The sequence below is a fragment of the Chiloscyllium punctatum genome, chromosome 5 (genome assembly GCF_047496795.1).
Source record: "Chiloscyllium punctatum isolate Juve2018m chromosome 5, sChiPun1.3, whole genome shotgun sequence".
Lineage (NCBI taxonomy): Eukaryota > Metazoa > Chordata > Chondrichthyes > Orectolobiformes > Hemiscylliidae > Chiloscyllium > Chiloscyllium punctatum.
In genome coordinates, this window is record NC_092743.1 from 108,521,761 (window position 1) to 108,543,592 (window position 21,832).

The 21,832-nt window shown below is 39.9% G+C and overlaps 1 protein-coding gene across 4 annotated transcripts in view; it reads right to left on the reverse strand.

Annotated features, from left to right (window-relative positions):
- bbs9 (Bardet-Biedl syndrome 9) overlaps positions 1-21,832 on the reverse strand; it is a 546,582-nt gene that overhangs the window by 107,514 nt on the left and 417,236 nt on the right. The window lies entirely within an intron of this gene.

Below are 21,832 nucleotides of genomic sequence, written 5' to 3' on the forward strand. Positions count from 1 at the left end.
GTTTAGGGTGAGAGGGGAAAGATATAAAAGAGACCTAAGGGGCAACTTTTTCATGCAGAGGACGGTATGTGTATGGAATGAGCTGCCAGAGTAAGTGATGGAGGCTGGTACAATTACAACATTTAAGAGGCATTTGGATGGGTATATGAATAGGAAGGGTTTAGAGGGATATGGGCCGGGTGCTGGCAGGTGGGACTAGATTGGGTTGGGATATCTGGGCAGCATGGACGGGTTGGACCGAAGGGTTTGTTTCCATGCTGTACATCGCTATGACTCTATGACTGTAGTTAAAGAAGTCAAAAGTGTGGTGCTGGAAAAGCATGGCTGGTCAGGCAGCATGCGGGGAGTTATAGTGTCAATGTTTCGAGCATAAGCTTTTCATCAGGAATGTGTCAAAGGTAGTTAAAAAAGATCTAATTAAAGTCTGTAAAGTTCTGAAGGTCATAGGTAGCAGAGAGAGGAAGAAACTTTTCCCCTTAGTAGAGTGATCAATAACCAGGGGGTTATTGGTTGGAGGTGAGTTTGAGAAACATTCACATGAAAAAATTGCTGGGCCACTTGGAGAGAAACCTTCCATGAAACTCATTTAACCAAAACATGGAAAGATTCAACCCATTCTAATTGAAGATCACAGAAGCCCCTCTACATTATTTAATTTGGAGGCTTTCCATCTGCCAGTCTGGTAGGGCGACTCAGCCAGGATTCTATACACAGCATTCAGACATCAGATTCCTACCATCAATATGTGAGAGAAAATATTATTAATGAAAGATGACTAGCCACTAAGAAATCTCCTGTCCACTTAATGAAGGGTAAAAAGTCAAAACTCATGATTAAATCAAACTCAATTGCAAAACAAGGAGAAGAATTTATAGGGTCATTAATGGGACCAGTAAAGAGTGCAGTAATGAATAACTCCTGCCCATGAAGATGTCCTTGAGTGAATCATGTTATTTTAAAAAGATGGACTGCCCCTTTGCTGGCCATAAAGAGTCTGTAAGAGTGGAGAAGCAGCCCTCCCGTTGAGAGAATACAATGCAGCACTTTGCTTTGCACATTTTCCTAAGTATTCTCTGTGTTAAATTAAAGTACAATGGTAAATCAGGATGTAACATCCCCAATGTGAGGAGAGTATAGTTTTGGATAGTAAGTCATTCACATCACATTCAACAGTAACACTCAGTTCATTGTTGCAGCTTCACAGACTCAGACGAACATCCTGGGGATCCTTTGTAACTTTTATTGAAAGATCTTTTAATATGAGAACCCAAGGGGTGCACCATATTAAATCTTTAAGAACATGTATTTCACCCCATGGATCAGCCACTGTGAATGTGTGAGTGTTTTGAATACTTTCAGAATGTGTGAATGGTTTAAATAGTTTAATTATAGAGAGTCTGTTCTTTCGTAAGTTGACAGCCCCAATTTCAACAAGATTTAGAAATAAATCACTGTCAACCAATCCAGGGCTAATAAAACACATCATATTTGTCCAATATGCTTAAGCTATATTGTATTGCAGTACAGGCCAGTATAAAGGTGCCTTATGACATAAACAATTGGTTTTCTTCTTGTTCTTTTGATGTGTGTGTGTTTATGTGTGGACCTTATCAGAAGCAAACACTGATCCTGCCAGTGAGTTCTGTGATGTTTCTACCAAGTCCAACAAATCTGGCAAATGGAAGGGAGCGATCTGCTGATGCCATTGTCAACAGCAGGCCACTAAGCAATGACCACAACACTGTACAACTGCAAACATTGGCACGTCCATCTTCCTTAGCTGTTGGCTTATTCGCATGAACCCAGTGTGATGGACAGGGGAGTGGTATCAAGAAGAATCTACAATTGATATCCAGCATTTCCATCTTTCTGATCATGTCTTGGAACGCTTTCCAACCATATTAGCCACTCAACATATTCATCCTTACCTTCACACCTATTGTAAAGAGAAACTTTATTTTTGACACTTGGCTCTTAGTTGAACAGTTTTTACCTCTCTGTGTTCATATTTTACACATGACAAAAAACAGTGGAAATGTATACTCATACCTCGAGATTTGTTCTTCTCAGTTTTTCTCAGTGATGTCCTTTGGATTAATATGTAATTTCTAAAGAATTAGCAACTCTCAGGGCTGAGGCTGGGATCATTCTGGTCCACATGCTTCAGCATTAAAGTGTATTCTGCACTGAATTACTGAACGAAGGCTTTTGTTCAAATAATGGAAAAATATTTCAGCTCAGGGTCACACACCATTTGTGAGGCTATGAAAATATAGAGAGGAGAAATAGGCTGAATGGTTGATTTATCTCAAAATCTAACCCACAGCTTAGAAATCATAAGAAGAGTTAAGTGTTATGTGAACGAAAATCAGTTCCGGACAAAAATTGTACTGCAGGTTTTGCATGAATTAAACAGCTGGTTTAACGTTTTGTTTGAGGATCTGCAAGAGCCTTTGGGAAATTCTCAAACATTTAAATGAATGTGGTAAAGCCCCGCAGACTATCGATTCCAAGTTTGTATCTTCTGAGTGCTACTGAGCCTTCTTGAATTCATAAAAGATGCTGATATTCTTCATCAGCTCTTATCAATACATAAGATATGAGTTATGGTACAGATAGCTCCTTGAGTTTGTTTTATACTCTTGGCTGTGAAACTGGGTCTTGTGTGAAAGATTAATTCTATAGATGCTGTTGCTTCTCATACCTCAACAAGTAACTATTCTTTCTGTTTGGACTCAGATATTAAAGACCAAAAACCCTAATGCATCAACTGTGTCAATGAAGCTAGACATAATGTTAAGAAGAAAACCAGTATGGGAAACTGGAAGACTGCAGAAATGCAGGGTCAGGATCAATTAGGGTTAAAATATGGAAAATGCTAAAAAGACAAAATTAAAGGCCCTTTATCTGAATTAATGTAGTGTTCATGATGAGATCTATGGATCGATGGCATAACTTAGAAGTAAATAGCATGAACTAATTGCCATTCTTGAGCCAAGGCTGCAGAGTGATCAAAACTGGGAACTTAATATTCAAGGATATTCAACATTTAGGAAGGTTAGGAAGGAAAGAAAAGGGGATGGAGTAATGCTGTTAATAAAGGATGGGATCAGTACATGAGTGAGGGAGGATCTTCAATTGGAAGAACAAGTTGCATAGCATAATCTTATGAGGGTCTGAATTAGTTGGCTATGGTAAGACATGTGGTAGAAACATAAGAGAAATCTAGGTGACACCTATCACAATGTCAAGAGCAATACTACATCTTTTAGTTAAATTTTGGATGTCAAGGCGATATTCTTGCTTGACAACAGTGGGATGCCTATTAAGGGGATTATTCCTTATTAATAACCTTAGTAATTGCACATCTTACTGTATTAATATTCAACTTTCTATCACACCATTACCACATGCAAACCAGACATAGAGAATTATTGACATGGAAGTTAGAGCAAGTACCTGGCGACTTCAGCTTATCACTGACTCCAAAGGACCTCTGTGATGGACATGAATATTTTAAGACACACTCCATGACATCAGGCATGGACATTGACATCCAACATTTGCCAGCTTCTAAGAATCCTCAAGGCACATCTGCAATCTACTTACAGTATGGTTCTGCATTTCAATGCTGCACCTTAGGGCACAACAGCAACAATCATTGTAATGTTGTAGCAAGGTCACTTTGTGTTCAGGAATATGCACCCAGCTCATAGATGGGGGTAGGTTGCATCTCCAGGCTGCTTGCTTGCTCTCTTAGCGCTCACTTACTTTGAGCCTACCTGAATGCTTACAGCATCATGCCTTGCCTTGCCTTGCCTTTTGAACTTTTTGAACCATCAGCCAGAGGTACCAAACTCACAGTGCAGCTGTATCCCCATGTCATTTAGTGCAGACATAAAGCCAGGAAGCTTGTCATGGTTGTCAGACTTTCTCAATCAAGTGAAAGCAGACAATCTTCAGTGTGGACGTGCCAACACAGCAAGTCAAGGGCATCCTCCATGCCAGTCCATGAACTTCAACACAGTCAGCCACTAAGCACAGTTAGAATCAGGATCCTCTCTTCATAAGGTTCCTCTTTATAAGGAGCCAAATGTTGCAACTACCACCCATTTTCATTCTTTCTGCTCTATTGTGGGCTGTCTTCCTCTCAAAAGTGCAACAAAAGTTCACCAGACTGATTCCTGGGATTTTGGGATTGTCCAATAAAGCAAGATTGAGGAGACTTTGGCCTGTATTCTTAAGAGATTAAAAACATGAAGAGTGATCTCATTTAAACATATAGTGTAGATGTAGGAATGACATTCTCCTGGCTAGATTCTCTATTTGAGGAAATTATTTACCCCTGAGTTGTGATTCTTTGGAAGCCCCTTTCTGAAAAGGCAGTGGATGCAGAATCTTTGAATATTTTAAGGCAGAGGTACATAAATTCTCAATTACCTAGGAGAAAAAGATTATTGGGGATATGCAGGAATGTAAAGTTGAGGTCAAAAATCAGCCCAGCCATGACCTTATTGAATAGCAGAGCAAGCTCAAAGGGCTGAGTGGCCTACTCTTGTTTCTTGTTCATATGTTTGAACCAGTGGAGACAGTCTCCAAATAAATGCTCATCATTTAAGACAGAGATGAGAAGGAACTTGAGTGGTGAATTTTTGGAATTCTCCACCCCAGAGAGCTGTGGAGGCTTCAACATTGTACATGTTCATACGTTGATCAATAGATCTTAGATATTCAAGCCATTAAGAGACATGGGGATAGCATGGGAAAATTATGCTGAGGTAGAGAATCAACCATGGTCTACTACAATGGCAGTGCAGTCTGGATGGTCAAATAACTTATCCCACTCCTACTAGCTACTGTTCCTTTCAAAATTCAACACAAAATAAAGCCGAAACACTTGCAGAATACTGAGAGATTGCTGCACTATTTGAATGTGCTGTTTCAACAGGAATTTTAAAACTTGGTTTCATCTGCCTTCCCAGATAAACATGAAAGATCCTATGGTAATACTTTGTAAAGTACGGCAGCATGGTGGCACAATGGTTAGCATCAGGGACCTGGGTTTCATTCCAGTCTTGGGTGACTGTCTGTGTGGAGTTTGCATATTCTCCCCGTGTCTGTGTGGGTATCCTCCCATATTTCAAACATGTGCAGGTTAGGGGAATTGGCCACGCTAAATTGCCCTGTAGTGTCCAGGGATGTGCAGACCAAGTGGATTAGCTGTACTAAATGTGAGGTTACAGGAATAGTTTGGGGAGTGGGTCTGTGTTCATTGGTCATTGGAGGGTCATTGCAGACTTGATGGGCTGAATGGCTTTTTTCTGTAGCAATTCTCTGAGTAGTGAAGATATCTTTGATGACCTGGGAGATATTTTTCCCTCACTATATTCTGATCATTACTGCATTGCTGTTTGAAGGAGCTTCCTACACATCAATCGGCTACTGTGTTTTCTAACAGTGACTGCCCAAATATTTCATTGATTGTAAAATGCTCCAAAATAAAACTGTGGTCATGCTATAGAAAAGCAAGTCTTTCTTTTCTTTCTTCCCACCAAGCATTCGCATTCAATGCGATGGCCCCAGTACAACACTTGCCTGTAATTAGCTAACTCAGCACCTTAGGATCACTCTGATCTCTTTGGCCTACTCCCACATGACCAACTCTATTTCGTGTTGAATGGATTGAACAAAGCTTTGTAGAGCTTCGGAAATTTGCACTGACTGCTTTTATAATGTGCCTTTAGGGCTCCTACAAGTGGTGATTTCAAAACTGGTGTGCTTGAGTTGGATTTTGTACTGCAAGTTGGGCATCAGGTCATTAACTAACTACACTGATTGGCATTGAAAATAAATTTTATTATAAGAACAGACTAACTATGAACCATATAGATCAATGATTGCTATAAGAAATAAATTCTGGACAGAACCTTTTTCAAATAAGGTGTTAAATGTGGCGCATATACTTTGGCAAAAGGAAAATAATTAATTTATTAATTGGGTCCTGTAACATATAAGCTCTTTCTCTCGACCAATCAAAGTAGTTGTACATGTTTTGTCAGCAGCAATTCTTTGGCCAACGTTTCTGAGATTGAAAACTTCACTTAAAATGAAAATTTGTTCCACGTGACTTAGAGCCATTTTCAGAAAAGCCATATATTCTTTGCTGAATCCTTTCGGCAATAACATTTTCCCCCCACAATATAAGAATCTGGAATAACTTCTTAATGTTTCTGAGCTTTACAACACAGCTCAGCTACCACAATGGACATGTGTAAGTGTAATAACCTGCTCCGTTGCATTCCTTCTGAGGAAGTGTCACTCGACCCGAAATGTTAACTCTGATTTCTCTCCACTGATGCTGCCAGACTTGCTGAGCTTTCCAGCAATTTCTATTTCTGCCAAGGCCTTGAGTTCATTCTTAGAGGCTAAGGGGTGTAACCCCAGCAGCTGTAATCATCAGCTCGGAGTTTTGCTGGATCCAGAGTTGTATCCAATGTTTATGATGATGTTCTAGTGAACAGGAAGTTAGAGAAACTAAAGAAACTGGGCTTTGAGAAACTAAAGAATTAGAATGATCAGAGGACTGCACTGTCCCAGTAATGATAACGTCCAATTCGCTCAGGGATCAGAGAGTGTCTCTGCTCCTGCCCTCAAAACTGGTACTGCGGGGTTATATCAGATCCATCCATCAGCAAAGTGTTCCTGTGGATGTTACTCCACCCTCCCCAGCCTCATAACAAAAAAACCTTATTTTATAAATATTACTTTGTGTTCCACAAAAAGAACTTGGAGATATTAAATCAAATCTCAGTTAGTTCTAAAGGAACACAAGAACTCCATTGGGTAGAATGCATACACTGAGACTGTGAGTCCAGAGGGTTAACATTGATGAAACTCTACTCATTATAGTAGAGCGCTCATTGACATCTACCCAGTGTACATGTGGAATTTTATTTATCACATTTCTGACATGCATTTCTCCCTCCTTTTGATATACATTACTGACATCCCAGTGAAAACAACAGGGCCATATTTAGCTGGCTTGGCACTGTTCTTAAATGCACCACGTGCATCCAGTATCTTACAAAATTGCAAGGCCTAGTAACTACACACAAATCATTGTTTGAATGTGATTGAAAGCATATTTCACACATGTTAATCTTCTACACTTGAGTTTCCTTTGTATTTTACAATACATGACTGAAGCTGTGCATGACTGATAACTCTAGAATACTGCAAAATCAAAGCTGCAAATTTAGTCATCTGTATCATTAAAAGACCTCACATATTGTGTAATTGGCAATCTATCAAAATGGATCAAATACTTTGAACAATTTCTCCTGATGTGCTAACAGAGGCATGCTATTTCCTCAGCTGGATGACCAGGTCCATTTGAATAACAACATTTGAAATGTAAGAAACACACAGAAATGTAAAACATCTGCTTATAGTTAATTGCTATTTTGCTGCAAATCTGTCCAATACATTATGTCCACATAGGTCATGTTTCTCAGGTTTGATTTGATTTATTATTGTCACATGTACTGAGATACAGTGAAAGGTTTTGTTTTGAATGCTACCAGACAAGTCGTACCTTACATAAGTAAATCAGAGCAATAGAATAGAATGTGGAACATGGTGGCATAGTACAGAGAAGGTGCAAAGAAAGATCAACTCTATGTATGAGGGGTCTGTTTGTAAGTCTGATAACAGCGGGGAAGAAGCTGTTCTTGAATCTATTCTTGGCGCATAAACATCAGTGTGGATTGGTTGGGCTGAACGATCTGTTTCGGTACTTTGTTTCCTATGCAATTCTGTTTATATTTTGCCTATTTTCTTGATGCTTCCATTGCACACTTTGGCCCTTCCTCTCAACATTTTCAGTCACTAGATTTGGACATCCTCTCAGTTCCCCTCTTCACAAACAGTGTCTGCACCTCAATCTAACATGTCTCCCATATTGGTTCACTTCAAATCTATTCCACTAATATTTCTATTATTGTCACATGCACTGAGATACAGTGAAAGGTATTGTTTTGAGTGTTAACCAGACAAATCATACCTTACAAAGGTACGTCAGAGTAATAGAGTAGAATGCGAACTATGGTGATACAGCTCCAGAGAAGGTGCAGAGAAAAATTTACTCTAATGTATGAGGGGCCCGTTCGTAAGTCTGATAACAGCAAGGAAGAAGCCAGCTCCAGTGATCAGGTTCCATGACTTGTACTCAATATGCAGATATGTGTTCTAAATTCTTCACAGTCACACAACTGAGTGCTTAGTGTCACCATCTTCTCTCTGTTTTCTATTTCCACGTTTCTCTTCTCAGTGGTCTCAGGGCTCATCTATCACCTCAAATCTCCCAGCACACACAAGTACAGTACTCCCAAATCTTCCCTAATATGGTCATCCCAGTTATTCAGCCTAATTCACTCTACCTAATTGTTCAACACATGGAACACTGTCACCACTGCTTCACTGCAGTGCCCTCTAGTATTTACAGGTTCATAGTCCCTGAAATTCTCTTTACAATCTCCAGCCACCACTCTTCATCAAATCACTGGAGATTTTCACTTTCAGTTTTGTCATTCTAATTGCCTTCCATTCTCTTTTCTCTGTCCCAGTTTTCTCAATAGAGAATTTGTATTGCTGCTTTTGCCGAGCTTGTTTTTCCTTGTAATTTTCTCTCTCTTTCTGTCCCTTAATCTTTGGTTTCTCCATATTATTTGTACTGATATACTCAATAAATGCACAGTTTGGATTTACATGAATAAAAGATTCTGAATATGAAAATATCAGGAGATTTAGCCATGAATCTGGTTAGCTGGAGTTAGTTCAGCAGGGGTCTGAGGAGAGGAAATACTTAGCAACAGTAGACACCAAAACAGTCATCAGGCAGAATTTGATGCAACTGATGTAGGTCTAGCCCACTAGTTGGAGCCTGAGGGGAAACCCACATTGCTTCTCAGGAAGACCTAACTGGATTAAAAATAATGGCTTCAGTCTTTCCATTATTTAATTTGAAGACATTTCTGTTATTCCAGTACATTTATATCAATTAAACACTCTGATAATTTAGCAATAGTGGAGGAGTCAAGATGTGATGTAAAGCTTGGTGTTGCAAGTGTACATTGCAAATTAATGTATGCCTTCAGGTGATGTTGCTGCAGTCTGCACGTAGGGTGAGACTTAACAGGTGGCTAAGGATAGGTCCACGTGGGACGCAGAGCTAACAGTACAGGAGAAGGAGCCATTGAATATAATTCCCTACTCAAATTCTCAATAAAGTAAAACATGAATAACTTTACCAACCAATACTATTTTAAAAATGCTAAAACATGGAATGTAACAGAATAAATGACATCTGGGTTACGGCATTGTTGACATTGATTACTTGCTTCTGGGGGACCACTGCTGTTGTTTTCTCTCTTGGGTTGGAGACTCCTTTTAATTCTACACTGAACTTTGGATTGAATGCTATGATAGCCCCTTTTTTTTGTCATTATTTTGGAGTGGAGACCTGAATTTACAGTCAGTGGAATTGTTATTACCAATAATGTGCTGCTTTTCAAAAAGCAATCGGTAGTTATTGCGCAAACTAACACTTGCTTTATTAAAAGCAGCACATTATTTGTAATAATGACAAAGAAATATGAGCCATCATAACATTCAATCCAAAGTTCAGTGTAGAATTAAAAGAAGTCTATAACCTAAGAGAGAAAGCAACAGCAGGGGTCCACCAGAAGCAAGTAATCAATGTCAAATTAAACTGGTAACCATGAAAATCGGCATTCACATCCTTATACAGCTTTATTAGAAGGAAGGTCCATGTATCTTGTTTAAAACCCCTGGATATCTGAATTAAAGAGCATATAGAATGAATCATTGGCATCAAGCCAATGAGCAGACCAAAGCTGAATGAGTACTTTATTATTTGTTGTGGTTCTGTTCGCCGAGCTGGGAATTTGTCTTGCAAACGTTTCGTCCCCTGTCTAGGTGACATCCTCAGTGCTTGGGAGCCTCCTGTGAAGCGCTTCTGTGCTGTTTCTTCCGGCATTTATAGTAGCCTGTCTCTGCCGCTTCCGGTTGTCAGTTCGAGCTGTCTGCTGTAGTGGCCGGTATATTGGGTCCAGGTCGATGTGTTTGTTGATAGAGTCTGTGGATGAGTGCCATGCCTCTAGGAATTCCCTGGCTGTTCTCTGTTTGGCTTGCCCTATAATGGTAGTGTTGTCCCAGTCGAATTCATGTTGCTTGTCGTCTGTGTGTGTGGCTACTAAGGATGGTACAGAGAACACCAAATGGAGAATTCACCACAAAGGTTTACAAGAAAGCCACACACACAGACCAAGTCCTAAACTATGAAAGCAACCACCCCAACACACACAAACGAAGTTGCATCAGGACACTATTCAAAAGGGCCACAACACACTGCAGCACACCAGAACTGCAAAAAGAGGAAGAGGAATACCTATACAAGGTATTCGCCAAAAACGGATACCCTCGCAATTTCATCAACAGATGCCTAAGGGAGAGACAACGGAACGAGGACATGCCGCAACCCAAAGGACTAGCCACACTACCATACATCAGGAGCATTTCTGAACTGACAGCCAGACTACTGCGACCACTAGGACTTATAACAGCACACAAACCAACAGCCACGCTCAGACAACAACTCACCAGAATGAAGGACCCGATACCCAACATGAGCAAAACTAATGTAGTGTACAAAATCCCATGCAAGGACTGCAGAAAACACTACATCGGACAAACAGGAAGACAGTTAACAATCCGTATCCATGAACACCAACTAGCCACGAAATGACACGACCAGCTATCCTTAGTAGCCACACACACAGACGACAAGCAACATGAATTCGACTGGGACAACACTACCATTATAGGGCAAGCCAAACAGAGAACAGCCAGGGAATTCCTAGAGGCATGGCACTCATCCACAGACTCTATCAACAAACACATCGACCTGGACCCAATATACCGGCCACTACAGCGGACAGCTCGAACTGACAACCGGAAGCGGCAGAGACAGGCTACTATAAATGCCGGAGAAAACAGCACAGAAGCGCTTCACAGGAGGCTCCCAAGCACTGAGGATGTCACCTAGACAGGGGACGAAACGTTTGCAAGACAAATTCCCAGCTCGGCGAACAGAACCACAACAACGAGCACCCGAGCTACAAATCTTCTCCCAAACTTTGAACTTTATTATTTCCATTAAAAACTTTAAAGAGTTAATTCTGCTTTGAATTAATAGGAATTGTATTTTTCAGTCAGCTTGTTGTTAAGTTTTCAGGCCTCTTGGAACATTACTGCATCTTTGGAGTACAGATAACAAAGAAAAATATGATCTGGAGGTGTTGATGTTGGACTATTACCTGGAGTCAAAAATCGCATGACCCTGGGTTATAGACCAATGCATGTATTGGAAACCGACAGCTTTCAGAACCCCCGATCTTTCTTTTGGCAGAGGGCTCTGAAAGCTGTGATTTCAAATAAACCTGTTGGACTATAACCCGGTATCGTGTGATAAAATAATTAGGCATCCATTTCAACAATATCTCCATGACAGCCACACTAAAACCACAAAAGTCATGTATCACAGAAGTTAAATGTCATTTACAATGCAGTGAGATGTATATAGAAATATGTGTAAAGTTTCATCAACAATCCTCCAGTTTTACAGAGTGTCTTCACCTCCTAAATTACAGCCACTACCAAATTCCTGTTGAGAAGAATACGGGAATCCATTTTGGAAAGGGGCCCTCCTGCTGACTCTCTGTTCCTCTCTTCTGAAGGGCAGATTCTGCCTTGAGTCAACATTTCCCTGATGGCATTGTCAAGGAATTTAACTCAGAGCAAGCCATGCATTTCCAGTGCCACAGTCTGACAGATTATTGCACATTACACTGTCAGCTCATAGTTCCAGTTCACTTCAAATTCATCATCACAAACCATAAGAGTACAACATTCAAGGACTCAGTAAAAACACATCATCAGCACTGCTGCCCAATTCTTGTCAGATTTTCCACTGAACAGAATTTTGACTTTATTTAAACAATGATTGGAGCATTGGAATTACAGGGATGGAATTTAATCTCAGCATTTACGTGTTTACAATGCTTAAATTAAATCTGATAACAAAAGCAGCATTATTTCCAAATACTGATCGATCTTTCCTTTCCTGTTATATCTACAATTTTTTTCTAGGCAGTTTGTGCTTTTATTTCTAAATATTAAATTGCACAGGTGGTATCATCTAGAGTATTACTGTTGTAATACAATGTAAACATGTTATTTTGTTAAAATTCTCCCTGTTTTCTCAGCTAATCTCCCCTTGTGACTTTCAGGTGATTCTCATAGTCCAACCTTTATCTCAGAATCAGCAGCTCCACTAGTTCCTGCTGTTAGTCTGAAGCCTGAATCTCTCAGTGCAACAGCAGAAGGAAGTGTTCAGCACAGCAGTTAGCTGTCAGCCTGTAGGTCAATGATGAATATTGCTTGTTGAAACATATTGTTTAGGAATGCTGTTCCTTGGTGGGTGGATTGGGTGTGAGATCTGGATAGTTACTGTGCAGCGACAGCAGGGTTCGCCTCACTCAGACAAGTGGCAAAAATCAGGAAACAGAGTAAGGATATGGGGATGGTAGTTCTGGGTAAGAAATCCTCTTTGCAGAAATCTGTGACTGGGTGTTCGTGAACCAATGTAGAAGGTGACTGGAACTTAGTCTGATTAAGGAAATGAGTACCTCCTTTTACAGAGGGTGAGGAATGGGAGGCTGGCCAGAAAAGCAGTAGAATAATCAAGTCCATAGTAAACCAAGGCATGATGAGGGTTTCAGCAGCAGACAAGCTAAGGTGGGGTTGACGACAAGAGAATTTTTGTGGGGTGCAATTAGACAGTGTAGGTGATAGAGTGGATATGGAATTGGGAGTTTTGAACACAGCCAAATAGGTTGCAATCAGGAGCAAAGTTTCTGGCAGAGGCTGAAAACAAGTTCTTTGCCTTGCCGATTGTAATTGGAGAGAATTGGCTCATGCAGGGCACTAATGTGTAGAAAATCAGAGGCAGTGGAGAGATCGGGAGAGTTGGCACTGTGGTAGGACTGAGTGTTGTCAAATTACATGTGGAAACAGCTGTCACATTTTTCACTCGTTGAAATATGAGAATGATGGCGTGATGAGTTGGTTGAGTGAATATTCAAAAATCAGATTTTCACCATCAAAATAAACACTTGTCCTCCCTAATTAAATGTTGAGACAAAATTTCTTGCAATCAGGTGGTGAGAAGCTTATATACCAATATTTGCAACTCATTCAGTCCACTGGGATTAATTAATTTCTCCTTACCAATAACTTCTACACAACAGAGATCCTTGATGCTTTGGAATTCCAAGTCCACAAACTAAATGTGCATCTGGTGACTTTACTCTTCAATCTCCAGCCAACTGAGAACACAGGTTTGGTATTTGCTACTCAAAACTTCTGAACAGTCCTTCTCTGTGTTTTCAAAGTAACCTCTACAATGGCAGTCAATACCGTCATGGGGTCTAAGGCAAAATGCATCCCTGGCTCAATGCTCCACCTGACTGAAAAATGGTAATGCAGCAGTTTCAGTTCCACGTATGGTACTTTAGCAGACAAAGTCAGGTAGCAGCATTTTTGGCACAGAAGGCAAGCAGTTAGCGTGTGCTAAAATGGTTTACGTTTGTGAAGAAAGCAAAGCATTGAGAGTATGTGACTGTGGGAAACAATGAAGCATCACTGTGAAATGAAGGGAATTATTAGTAAATAAATAATTAAATAAATATTAGTGATTGGTGACACTTTCTTCAGTTACCTCACGTGACATTGTATAACTATCGTGTATGATGTAGTGATAAGAGCTGCTCTTTCAAGTACTGCAGAAATGCAGAATTACATGGAATGCATGCTGTTTGAGGCCTTTGCCCGTGCAAGATAAATCTCTGTGAACGCATAGCCAGGAGGTTCATGGGGAAAGGCATCAGGGCTAAAGTATCCCTTTACAAAGATGATAAACTTTCACTTTCTATTCTTATAGTTTTCCTGAAAATGAAAGAAGCATGGTGGAGATTAATGCAGCAATTCTTTATGCAATAGTGGTACAGTGTAGAAACCCCATAGAATATGACAGAGACAACTGCGGCAGCAGTAGCCGCTGGTAGCTATTGTTTGGCTTGCAGAGGGAGAAGCAGCAAGATATGAGTCACCACGCTGAAGGAGAACTCTAGCACAAAACAAGGTCTAAAGCTTAGGTGCTTCTGTAAAATGAGTGAGAATCAATGTAAAAGATAACTTAAAATATTCCAAGTCACACCAATGCCAGCCGCTGATGCAAGCACAGGTAGCCCTCAATGTAACAGGAGATAATTGCTCTAGAAAGAGAATACAGAGAGGATTTGTCAGAATGTTGCCAGAGCTTGAAAATTACACCTATGAGGAACGACTGAATGGACTAGCTTGATTTCCTTAAATTAATGATAGCTACTAAATGGAGGTGTACAAAATAATGAGGGGTTTGTATGGAGTGGAAAGGAAAGATCTGTTTCTCCTAGCAGAGAGGTCAATAACCAGAGGGCACAAATGTAAGGAAAAAGTATTAGAAGGATATTTTCACTCAGAGGGTGATGGCAATCTTAAATTCACTGTCCAGTTTTGTGGTTGAGGCAGAAACCCCCAAATTGCTTAAAGGAACCTGGACCTGATGCTGAAGTGCTGTAACTTGCACACTGTAGGCCAGGTGCTGCAGTTTGGTTTTAGAGCGGGTGGCTAGTTTATTCAGCCATGCAGATACATTGGGCTGTGTGGCCTCTTTCTACGCTATAACTTTTCTCTGGTTTCACAGTTGCCTTTAATTTCATTGCCAGCAGACCATTTCAAGCAGCTATGGGGAATCTTTATGGGATTTCACAGTCCTCAAATCATGCGCATCTGTGATTTCACTGATGCTTTCTTTGCTTCTTCAGCTATCACTGGTTTCCTGCAGGTGCAGGATGAAATGGATATGAATCAGATATGAATATGAACCAGAAGTCTTTGTAACAGAAAAGGATTACACTCCCTTTACTGTTCAAGTGGCCACAACAGCCAGATAATGTAGGTATACTACATTGAAAGCCATGACTCATACATCCTGGGCCAATCACAGATCTCAACGTCTTTTAAAGGCCCTCAGCCTTTGAATGCTTGATGGGCAAGAAGGGGTACCCCCTCCGCACCTGACTGATGATACCTCTAAGAAATCCACAAATGGCACTGAGGCGGTCGATGTCATGCTGCCCATGTTTTGTGCTGGCCCACAATGCAATCTACTTCTAGGCTGGCAGGTCAGAAGAAATAGCCCCATGGTGCCATCAGTAAATCGAGGAGCTAGTTTTGACTTGGCAGATATTTCTGGTCATCCTGGGGTGATCACCACAGGATCACCACATGGAGATCCCTGGCTTGCAATAATTGAAAGTGATCATTAAATCTGGTGCCAAACCTTTCACCCTGGAAGGTCCCACCCTCTGGCAGGAGCTTCTGACTCACTTGCCCACCACATGTGATTTGCTAAGTCAGACAACATCTCAGTTGCATGGATAATGAGTTGTGAAGCTTGTGATTGAGCAAGATAACGCACGCCAGAGATGACACCACTAAAGATCACAGTCACCATATCTGAAATTCAAAATGAAAAATCTCAGCCCGAGAGATTGTTGCTGCTGTGCAAGAAATCTAAACATGGGGGCACAGTCTCAGTATATGACAATCATTAAGCACTGAGCTAAGGAGAAATTAGTTCACCCAAAGGGCTATGAATCTTTGAAATTCTCTACCCAGAGGGCTGTAGATGCCCTATTGTTGAATATGTTTAAGGTTGGGACCATATTTGGTGTCTCAGAGAATCAAGGGATATGGAGGGCAAGTTGGAAAGTATGGTCAAAGAATGCGATTAGCGATGGTCTTACTGAATGATGGACTATATGATCCACCCATGCTCCTATTTCTTGTATTCTTGTGTATTCTCAACAAATTTGAGGGCTAATCCTTAATATCATTCAGAACTGTTGGAGGTAGATTCTCAGGCAATACCATAATCAAGGACTTCAGAGGTATCATAAACCACAAAAGTGGTTTAAACTCACGGCAGATTATTACTTATATGAATCCAGAGACAAAATTTATTGTTTCCAAACTTCTGACACACATCTAGCTGTTGCTGTTGTTAGTGGGAGGATAGGAATAATGACAATGAGCTGGTGATGGAAAATCCTAACGGACCTCATTAAATGTCAGGTTATTTCAGATACTGAGTGAAAAAGGAATTTGTTAATCTCCATACAATAATCATCTACATGCACAAAATTTGATTAAAATTCATGTGTGAAAGAAAATGTTTCACACAATGAATTTCACTTTATTCCACAAATTCCTCACGTAAATTGTCCTGTTTTTTCCAATATGTTACTTTCAATTGTAAGTGCTCCGCTATTGGTAGTTGTGTCTTCAGCTGTTAGTTTTAAACCTCTGGAATTTCTTACCTATACTACACCTTTCTATTTTGCTTTCCTCCTTTAAGCCATTCCTTAAAAGCTGCCTGCTTGATCAAGCATTTGGTGATTTTAGCTGATACCTTACAGCATAGCTCAGTGTCTTAATTTATTCTATAGTGTTTCTGTGATGCATTTTAGGAAATTTCATTACTTTAAAGGTTCTGTATAATTAGTTGTTTTCGTTCATCTCTTCCCTTATCCCTAGTTCAGATTGGGAGGTGGATCTACTGTAATTATGAGGTCATTTTGCATAAACTTGATAGCAAGTAGACATAAAATAGATGCTTCCACATTGCATGAGACTAAGACTATGTGCCATAAATATTACATAATCATTCATAATCCAATTTAGAGAAATTTATTTAACCAAAGAATAGTCTAATGATCACATGGAATGATTGAGGGGAATAACATACATGCATGTCAGGGGAAATTCAATAAGGATATAAAGAGAAAGAAAGACATGCTCCTGGGATGAGATGACTTAGGTTAGCACATAACACAAAAATAACAACACAGTCTTATCAAATGGAATAGCCAGTTTCCGTGCATAGCTTCTATGTAATCTTTCATAGTTTAGAAGGAGTCAGCATGTGTTTTGAAATAACGTGCCATAAATGTTCTCATATTTAATGTGAACGTCAATGTCATATTTCTGCCTCTTAATCCAATTAAAGTCAATCAGTGTCAGAAGTGATTCAGTCAGGAGAACATTCACCTTCTGAGGCAGAAATTGCTTTCTCAAATTCCCTATTCCAAAAGATTAATCTAGACTGACACTTAGTGCAGCATTGAGGGAGTGCTGCCCTTTTGGAGGCACCACCTTTCAAATGAAACGTTACAATCTTGGCCTGTTTGCTCTGTTCAATGGATGTAAATAATTCCACGACACTGTATTATGATTCCGTGACAGCAGGACAGTTCTCCACATTATACTCACAAATATTTATTTATCAGTCAATAGTGGCAAAAATGAGATGATGTTATCATTGTCACATGTTTATGTGAGTCTGCTGTCTGTAAATTGATCACTGCATTTCCTAGATCAGTGGCTGTATTTGAAAAAAAAATACTTTGGGCATTCCATGATCAAGAAAAGTCCTATATAAATGCAAGTCTTTATTTTCTTTCAATCTCTCCTGCACAATTAGTATAAAATTACTGCAATAATTGCTTCTTGCTAATTGCCAGCCGTCTTGGCCCTTCCAGCTCTATTTTGGGCTGTTTTCTCCTGCGATAAGACAAAGGGATGGATTGAGTGAGAAGAAAGTAGCTGAAAGAGCTACTAGTGGTAGAGTAGGAACAGGAAAGTTGGTGAGGCATCTTGAGTGAGGTGCAGTGTATAGGGAAGGAAGCCTGACTAGTTTGGGAGTTGGATGGGGTGTGTGATATTTGTTAGGTAAGGGTATCAAGAAATTTGGAGCAAAGACTGAGATAGAGATAGGCCATGGACTAATTGGGGGTGGAACAATCTTGCAGGACTGAATAGCCTCATCCTATTCCTACATTCCTGAAATAAGGAAACCACATTTTGCCTTCTTGTATTAACATGTACATTTAAAAAGTCATAGGAATGTACAGCCTGGGAACGAACCCTTCGTCCCAACTTGTTCATGCCAACCAGATATCCTAAATTAATGTAGTCCCATTTGCCAGCATTTGGCCCATATCCTAAACCCTTCCTATTACCCATCCAGTTGCCTGGTAAATGTTGTAATTGTACTGGCCTCCAACATTTCCTCTGGCACTTCAGTCCATACAGGCACCACCCTCTGTGTAAAAAGGTTGCCCCCAGGTTCCTTGCAAATCTTTCTCTTCTCACCTTAAACCTATGCTTTGTAGCTTTGAACTTTTTGACCCAGGGTAAAAGACCTTGACTATTCCCCCTATCCATGTTCCCCAAGGATGTTATAAACTTCTATAAGGTCACCTCTCAGCCTCTGATGCTCCAGGGAAAATAGTCCTAACCTATCTCCCCATGTCTGCATGGGTTTCATCCGGGTGCTCTGGTTTCCTCCCACAGTACAAAGATGTGCAGGTCAGGTGAATTGGCCATGCTAAATTGTCCATAATTCTAGGTGCATTAGTTGGAAGGGGTGGGTTACTCTTCAGAGGGTCAGTGTGGACTTGTTGGGCCGAAGGGCCTGTTTCCACACTGTAGGGAATCTAATCTAATTAGCCTCTCCATATTGCTCAAACCCTCCCAACCCTGGCAACATCCTTGTAAATCTTTTCTGAACCCTTTCAAGTTTAACAGCATCTTTCCTGGCAGGGAGACCAGAATTAAATGCAGTATTCCAAACGTGGCTTCAAAGACAGCTTCAAACAAAAGTACTTTGCCTTGTATTTTCTGTTAAAATTCCTCAACAGTTTTCACCAGAACTAATGCAACTTAAACATTTTCTTCAGAAAAGTGACTCGAGACAGTCAGTATTTGTACTGAAGTTAAACTAAGTTTGAACTACTGGAATATTCTGTACAGATGCGGAGTGTTGTGCTTATTGCATTTTCTATTTCAGAATTACAGTGGAAAATGTTATAAAAAGTTTTGTTGTCAACATGTAATGATGCAGGGATCAGGAAGCGAACGAAGAATGCATACTTAGAACTTCAAAACTTAAGACAGAGCAAAGTTTGTAAGAAGCAGCAACCACAGAACTGCTAATAAAGTAGGGTACAGTGACAAGGGAGAAAGAGAGATTGGAGGCTAAAAATGAGAGAAAAGTTTCCTTCAAATTAGAAGCTTTCTTTAATATCCTGCCAGAGTGTGTGATGGAAATGCAAGATGAGACAAGGGTGAATGCAAAACTTGGTTAGACTTGGACTCTGCAAAGCATTAAAGTTATTTCGAAGATAAGATATGTTTGGCCAAAATGAAACCAACCAACTTGAAGAGAACTTTGGCAACAGAGGCAATGCACAGTGTTGCCATAACCAGATCAAAGATCCAATACCCATTTTCATCATTTAAGGGTAACCATTTAAACACTAATTACAGAGGCTATCATTTTTATTTTGCACAACAGGCTCCAAGAAAAGCAAAAATTAAAAACAGATTATTTAGAACAGCACTGTCCCTTTTGTTCATATGTTGGCACATTCAATCAATTAATTTCCACCTCTGAAAGGACAGATTCATCAATGTCATTGGCAGAGACCAATGGTTATCAGGTGCATGTAAATTATTGCATTAGTTACTGGGTCACATATTTCTGCCACAAAAACAGAAATGTTGGGACACACCCAACATCTGTCACAAGAGGATAAAATTTAGGAATCATTTCAGGTTTTCATCATCTGTACTCAATCGTTTTTTTTTCCACTGATTTTCCTTGAAGGTTTATCTTTCAGTCATTCCCATCTTAAATACACAATGAATTGACTTGGCAGGAAGAGTCATATTAATGCAGTTTATACCTCTGAATAATAATGCAGTTAAATTAATATCAACGTGAATTGCAGTGCTAACCAAGGAGAATACCAGCTTGGCATTTGAAAGTTTAATAGATATTTTCTCATCAACCTATTCAGAGAGATGTTATTACACTCTGGAGTAGATGGGAGTTGAACCCAGGTCTCCTAGACCAGAAGTACTGTCATTACCGATGTACAACAAGCAACCTTAATTTGGCTGTAGTTAATTTAATCAAATTGTTTGGACATATTATGACAACCCAGGTCTCATGGTACAGAGGCAGGGATACTATCGTTGTACCAAAGAGGTCTTGTTTTAAAATTGTTGATACTTTTTAATCAACATGCACAGAGACATTATTGGAATAAGCAGGACTTGAACTCAGGCCTTCTAGCCCAGAGGTAGGGACACTATCACTGTGCCACGTGAGGCCTTATATGAAAGCTTATATCTGCTCTCTACAGAGAGACAATAAGTGGTGGTTTAACCTGAGGATCACCATGCCTCAGTCCAGGGGTGAGGTTGAGAAACATAATCCTTCAAGGTGGGACTTGAACTTACATTGTTAGTAACACCTAATATTACAAACCAGCTGTCCAGCCAACAGAGCTAACTGATCCCTATTTTAAGATATTTGCTAACTCGCCTGTTTAGAAATATTATTACACAACTCTGGAGCAGGTGGGGTTTGAACTCAGGTCTCCTGATGCAGAGGTAGGGACAGTACAATTGCCTTATTTTGAAGTTTTATTTTCTATTTTAAAGTTTAATATGCTTACAGTTAAACCTGTGCACATCCCAGAATGCATCACACCTAATGGATTACTTTTGAAGTGCATTCAGAATTGTCATATCATTCAATGTGCTGGGCAATTGCACACAGAAAGATCCTACAACAGGCTAACAGCTGAATCACCAAATAATCTACTGTTGATTGAAAGATAAATATTAGCCAGGATACAGGGAAGAGCTGCCCAACTTTTTCTTCATAAGGGGCAAAGGATCCTTCACATCCACCTGACAGTACAGACAAGGTATTAGTTTAAGAGATTATTTAAAATTAGCAGCTGACAATGCATGACATTGGGGCTGCCAACCTAGATTGTGGTGTTAAATTCTACAGTGGGACTTCAATAAATGACCTTCTGAATCAGGTTGAGAATGCTACCCATTCAGGCAAGGCTGAAAGCAGCAATTTTGCTTATAGGGACGAGCAATAAATGCCAGCCAGCCAGCAATGCCCACATCCCAGAAATGAAAAACAGTTGCTGTACTTCAAGGACATTGTTTAATCGTGAAGGCACCAGTGAGATCATTCTAAAAGGGAAATGATTAAAAATGATTGGGTAAGAGGGAGATTTTTTTGGAGGACTGCTTATCTAGTTTGGCCGCACCAACCTTATCTTTCAGTTCAAAGACTAAGTGTCATTGCTCATATATTATCTCACTTAAATCTTGATTGGAGAATCAAAGTATATCTTCTTAAACTATCCTGAACTACATGTCTCTTTTACTATGATAAAGAAAACAAAATACTGCTTGTATTCAAAAGAAAAATGAGTTTCAAGTTAAAATATAACAGTGGAAAACAAAATAGAATGAACCCAAATGTATGCACTGGAGAGACATGAGTTGCCTCCCAGAAATGGAGATTATAAAATGATCTGTTAAATACACAGCAAAATATTCCACTTTGGAAAGATAAAGTCAGAACTCACATGACATCAGCTTATACTTTCACATATTTATTTGAAATCACAAGCTTTTGGAGCGGTGCTCCTTTATCAGGTGAAAGTGCTGATGAAGTGCTGTCGACTTTCACCTGACAAAGGAACAGTGTTCT